This window comes from Papilio polytes, unplaced genomic scaffold (assembly GCF_000836215.1).
Source record: "Papilio polytes unplaced genomic scaffold, Ppol_1.0 DF823693.1, whole genome shotgun sequence".
NCBI lineage: Eukaryota > Metazoa > Arthropoda > Insecta > Lepidoptera > Papilionidae > Papilio > Papilio polytes.
Window position 1 is genome coordinate 8,104 of NW_013525511.1, and position 6,552 is coordinate 14,655.

Genomic DNA, 6,552 nt, shown 5'->3' on the forward strand with positions numbered 1-6,552 from the left:
ATACCATTTGTAACGTTGATTTAAATTAGAAATATATTCTTGATTCCACCGTTTCCAAAAATAAGAAACCATTTTTTGTATTAACCTCCACATATCAATACCTACAACATCACTATGATCTTCGTCAGCTATATTAATTAATGGCTCACCAACCAAAAAATGGCCCGGTGTGAGTGGGAGTGGGTCATTCGGACCACTACTTAATAACGAAAGAGGACGTGAGTTTAAGCACGCCTCAATTTGAGACAGAACTGTTGATAATTCCTCAAATGTCAACAAACTGTCACCAATCATTTTCTTCAAATGATTTTTAACACTACGCACGCCTGCCTCCCACAATCCACCAAATTTAGGTGCGTGTGGAGGGTTGAAATGCCATTCAGTTGATTCTAGTGTTAACAATTGAACAATCTCTTGGGACCAAGATTTTTGGGCACCTTTGAGCATGTCAAACAATATCTTATTTGATCCTACAAAATTAGTGGCATTATCGCTATAAAGATCTTTGCAATGACCTCTCCTGGCTATGAATCGTCTAAACGCAGCGATGAAACCTTTAGCTGTCAAATCCGATACTACCTCAAGATGCATTGAGGCGATTGATGCGATAAATTGAGGGTTCGGCAGACACGACACCGGAACACTATTTAGTTTAAATTGCAAGTATTTTCGTTAGGAATGTCAACATGATGCACATTAGAGCCATTGTTTGTCGCGTAATCTGAACTTCGTGCATTAACACCGGGCATTGCGGAATTTCGCGATTCAGCATTATAATTGTTTTTCGCTTTAAGTTTACGACATTCGCTTATAACATGACCTCGATTTTTATAATATGCGCAAGATTTATTCGCGTTATAATTAGAGGTTGGTTGATAATTATTATTATTTATTATTATTATTATTTATTATAATTTTACAGATATATATCCATTATTTTGTTAGTAAAATTTTACTTAGTCTGTTAGTATTGTACATTTAAAATAGATTATATACTTATACTAGTGCACATGTACATTTACCCAGTGCTTGTAGACTGGGCTGTCCATGCGACTCCCAACCACCTCTAGGATAGTGTTGCGGCTGCCGCGCACCCGCGCCATCAAGGATGCTATGCGCTTGCGCCGGATCGCGCATCATTTATGTTTGATGAATTTATATGATGAGAGTTAGATGGAAAACGATTGTTTTTATTTTTAAAACATTCTAATGTGGTATGTCCACTTTTATTACATGTTTTGCAATGTTTGCTAGAACGAGAAGTGAGTTTGGATAAATTAAATAATTTTTCCTCTTCCATAGCTTGTGTAATTGCTTCGGATAATGTCTTTGGATTTCTACATCGCACAATATGGGAAAAATTAGAGTTCAACCCTAACAAGAATGTGATAATCTTTTTATATTTTTATTTTAGGATATTTTTGTTCTATTTATATTTTAGGAAATCTGATGAAGAATACGTCGTTAAAGAAGAACAAGAAAATGTAGTATCTTCTATTAAAGGAAGAAGAATAATAAACATAATGCATTTTTTTAATAAGTTAAAAGACATATCAAATCATAACAATCTTTTTGGTTGTGGATTTCAAAGTTTATCATTGGTTGGAGAAAAAAGGACGGGATTTATATTTCGACTTAAAATAAAATGTGACATGTGTGGTTTACTCTTTCTTATTGACTCTGATGACCGTAATTCAGTTGAAAATATTGATACAAATACTGCTGCAGTTATAGGAGTGGTATCTTCAGGAATTTCATATGCACAGCTTAAAGAAATAACATCATGTATTAATTTGCCTGTATTTACTGAAAAATATTATAATAAAATACAAGATAAAGTATTTGATGAATGGGAGTCTACGACTATTGAAGAAATGGAAACTGCTGCAGAGCGTGAACGTCAAGCTGCTTTCGCTGAAGGAAGAGTCAAAGATGGAATACCCGTTGTAGTGGACTGTATAATAAAAATAAAAACTTCTTCTCGGAGATACTGACGCCTTTATTGCTACCAAGATACTGGACCACAAATATGTTAAACATTAACTATTTATATTTTACCGCGACCTCAATAATTGTTGCCTCGTGCCATGATTTTATTAATTTTTGTTAAATCAAAGACACCGCGTCCTTCGCCGCGCGCTGTTAAAGGAACATCAAAAGATGCCGCCCTTCGGCGGCGCGCGACGACAGTCCGGCCGGGGTCATCCGAGGTTACACGTGCCGCGAGGTGCATCCAAGGGCGGCACGTGTAACAGCGAGTAGGCATAGCAATTACGTCGCCAACACCCGTGATTGATGTCTATGCTGATGGATGCTGGAGCGCGAGATCTTATGGCAATAACTACAAAGCATTATCTGGAGCTGCAGTTATCATCCGTCGCAAATATGGGGAAGTTTTGTTTATGGCCATAAAAAATAAATACTGTGCTATATGTGCTAGAGCCAAAAAAAACCCCCGTTAAGGACCACATCTGCTATAAAAACTAGGAAGGTTCATCCTCAGGAATGGAAGCAGACATTATTTGCGAAGGTTTTCGGCAGTCCCTGGTTATGCATAACATGATGTACGGAAGGATTATTGCTAACGGGGACTCGGCAACTTATGCCAAAATTTTGGCCCAAAATCCATACCCAAACCTCACAGTAGCAAAAATTGAATGCCGAAATCACATTTTGCGGAATTTATGCAATAAACTGCGGGCTGCATCTAAAGAAGTAAAATATCCATTGAAGTTTAGAAAACAACTTACTGACCAAAAAGTTATGGGAATTAGAAAAACTGTTGTCACCTCAATAAAAGAACAAAAAAAAATGTTGCTTGAGGGGAATATAACCAAATCTCAAGCTGTGTTGAATTTACATGAAGATATTCAAAATTCTGTATTACATGCTTTTGGAGATCATGGTAAATGTAAGAAACACTATTGTGATAAAGATACAATGACAAGTGCTATGGAAATAGTAAATTCCACTTTTTGGTTTCGGTTGAAAGTCATCATAGGCACTGTAGCTGCAAAATCACAAAGTTTGGTGGAAGATATAGACACAAACAAAGCGGAATGTTTCAATAGTATCGTGGCTAAAATCGTGGGTGGAAAACGCATTTTCTTTTCTTCGCGTAGAGCTTACCAAGGGCGTTGTGCCGCTGCTGTAACAACAGCGAAGCGATTATTGTATGCAACAACATACAATAATCGCTTGCCACGATACACAATCCAAAAAAATATCTTAGGAAGAAGCCCAAGAAGTATTTTGAAGAAATTGGAAGCTAAAAGAAATTCAAAGAAAATGCCAAACCGCTTAAATGAATATAGAAAAAATAGGCTACGAGACCAATCAAAAAGAATAACAAACGAATATGGAAAAAAATAGCGCTGCCCCCGATATGAACGAAGAAGTTTTTAAAAAGGCAAACCAAGATTATTTACAAAATTTAAATGACTTAACGAAAAACAGACAAAAAATTGAAATAGATACAAGACTGCAACGTGACTCTAATGAATGGCTGGACATACGAAAAAACATGATTACTGCTTCGACTTTTGGGAAAATAGTAAAAAGGAGAACCAACACAAGTTCTGCAAATTTAGTCAAAAATATACTGTATAGTAAAAATATGTCACATGTCACATCGATTGCTCACGGCATCGAAAATGAAAAACTAGCTCTCCAACAGTTAGAGCAACAAGAAAATATAAAGATAAAACCATGCGGAATATTTATACATGATAAATATCGATTTATGGGCGCTACACCGGACGGAGTGATTGACGACGAAACTATAGTGGAAATAAAGTGCCCCGTTGCCGCATATAAAATAGGAATAAATGAGGCTATTAAATGTAACAAAATAGAAATATATAAATACAACAAGAATTACAACAATTATGTGATTAACCAAAATTCCAATTTGTATTATCAAATCCAAAGCCAATTGCATATCTCCAACAGGAAAAATGTTTATTGGCTATTTGGGGGGGGTCAGGATCAAGAGCTAAAAGTTGAATTTATAAAGAAAAACGATAATTTTTGGTTTGAAAAAATGGAAGAAAAACCAGTAACGTTTTATTACAAGCATTTATTGAATGAAATTGTGGATTCAAGGTATGCGCGTGGAATGCCATTGCGAGATGGTCCCGTGCCAATCACATAGGATAATAAGGAGCCGCCAATGATGGTGACCTACCCTCACGGGATTTTTTTAGTTATTTCAATACATACAAAAATACAAATATTTCCTATTTATATTAATAGTATAGATAAAAATGTAAAGATAAATTAAAACATAAAAAATATAATTTAGGACAGCGCTGTTTTTTTAATTCACACCCAAACTTATTTGATCCTGGTACCATTCTTTACTTGTGGAAAACACCGTAAAGATTAATACCTGATTTGAACCCATCCCTTTTAAATTGTCAAACTAGTCATCCTTACTTAGATAAACTATAAAAAACTTGATTTAAAAATAAGAAATCATATAAACAAAATATTGAATGCAATAAAAAACGACGCAAATAGCACGCGCTTTTTAATTCCGTTTTCGAACAAAAAAGTGGTTATTGTAAGAGAACCATTAAAGATATATGCTATGACTTTTCTGTAGAACTTTTTGAGATTTACAATTCCTTTATACATCATCTTTATACCTTTAACGGTTTAGGCAGCGTAAGCCGAGAAAAACTAAAATTTTGTAGTTTTATACCGCAGGGGTCCAGAAATACTTATACTACAATATATGTTACTCACAGATAAATTACCTTTCTAATGGTGATTTTTTTTTAAATCGGCCAAGTAGTTTTTAAATGAATCGAGTACACACAAAAATACATAAAGTATTAAGTAATAGTAAACGACAAATTAAGAATACTAAAAATTTAAAAATATATACCTACTTTTAAAAACAAGTTTTTTTTATCTATATCTATACTTCTATACTAATATTATAAAGAGCAAAGATTTGGTTTTCTGTATGTATTTGATTCATGCAAAAACTACCGGGCCGATTTTAAAATTCTTTCACCATTAGAAAGGTACTTTATCTATGAATAACATGGTATTATTTAATTACTACTAATATTGAGAAACTATTAAATTTTTAGAAATCTAATAAGTTAGAGTTAATTTATCTTTGCCTTTTTAGTTCACTTTATTAATATATAATTAAAGATGGCTAAAAAAGGAACGATAATCATGAAATCTACAATATGATCGATTAAAATACAAAGTCCGCGAAGGAATATATTTTTCCCGCGCCAACTCCGCGTCGCGCGTCTTAATAAATTTTGTGAGGACAGACGGAGTTATAGATGACATTTTACCTTTAGTTTTTACTGGGCTGTCCTCTGAATATTCTGAACTCGATAAAGATATAAATCCCTCTAAATTTTCAAGTCGTATTACAGCGCGTCGTCTGCTTCTTACACGTGGTGCGCCCCTAACACGTCGCGTGATGGTGGATAGTAGATAGCAGAGTTAACCTTTAGTGATAACTGATGAAAGGCTTGGGTGGTGCGGGCTCACAGACGAGTCTGGAGACTGATCGTCGACCGGTCCAGCAGTAGCGGGTGTTGGGGTGATGCGGGCTCACGCTCAATAGCGGAGGCTTAACGTCTATCACGTAGAATAGCAGTGCGGGCTTAGGCTTACAATCAGCCTACGGCTTACCGTCGACTACTTTAAAACGACTTTCTACCACGGAACCAACAATTATATGGTGCAGACGAGTGGAACGAGTTCGCGACGCCTACACCTAATGGATCCCAGTAGTCAGCGATTTTTTCCTGGGATCCCACTTCTGACACCAAATTCGTTAGGATGGCGGTTCGTGGTTCCTTTTGAAAAAAAGAAAAACACACACTTTCTACTGCTAATTTTAATTATAGGAAATACAAAGGTATAAACTTACTGCTAATGGCTAACGTACTGCTCTGTTGCGGCATGCGCTGCCTTTTTATATAATAATGGAAGGATGGGGGTATTGATGATCTAGCATTTTCAGCCTGTAAACACTTGTTCATAACAGTACATAACAAACACAACCAAGCCCCAATCCCTTTCCATCCATATATAGCAACAAGTGAAAAAAAATCATGTGTACATAGAGGCAGAATGCCCGAAGTTAAGCACCTGGTATTTGTGCTAAAAAAACGTGGAAACCCAAATACGAGCGGAGGAAGACTGCATCATAAAGCTTATCGCTAACCAAATCTTATAAGACTCCTGTAAATTTAACAATATTTCCTTGGCCAAAGAAGCGATGGAAAAACTGGACGATCAACACTTCGTAGTGTCCTTTCCCCGTCCAACGAGAGTAGAATTATTCTACGGAAGGGCTGACTACACTTCGTTACAAGGAAGCTACCTGATTACCATTCCTATCAGTTGCTACTTAAGAACACAAGAATTTACAATCATTAACGATAACAATGAAATAAAAGGTCAGCCCCTAAAACTTATGAAAATTCCATATAATGTAAAAGAACAAATTTCATCCGTAAACCATATTCATCTTAACTCTATAAATCTTCAAGACTTCACATTCAGGATCAA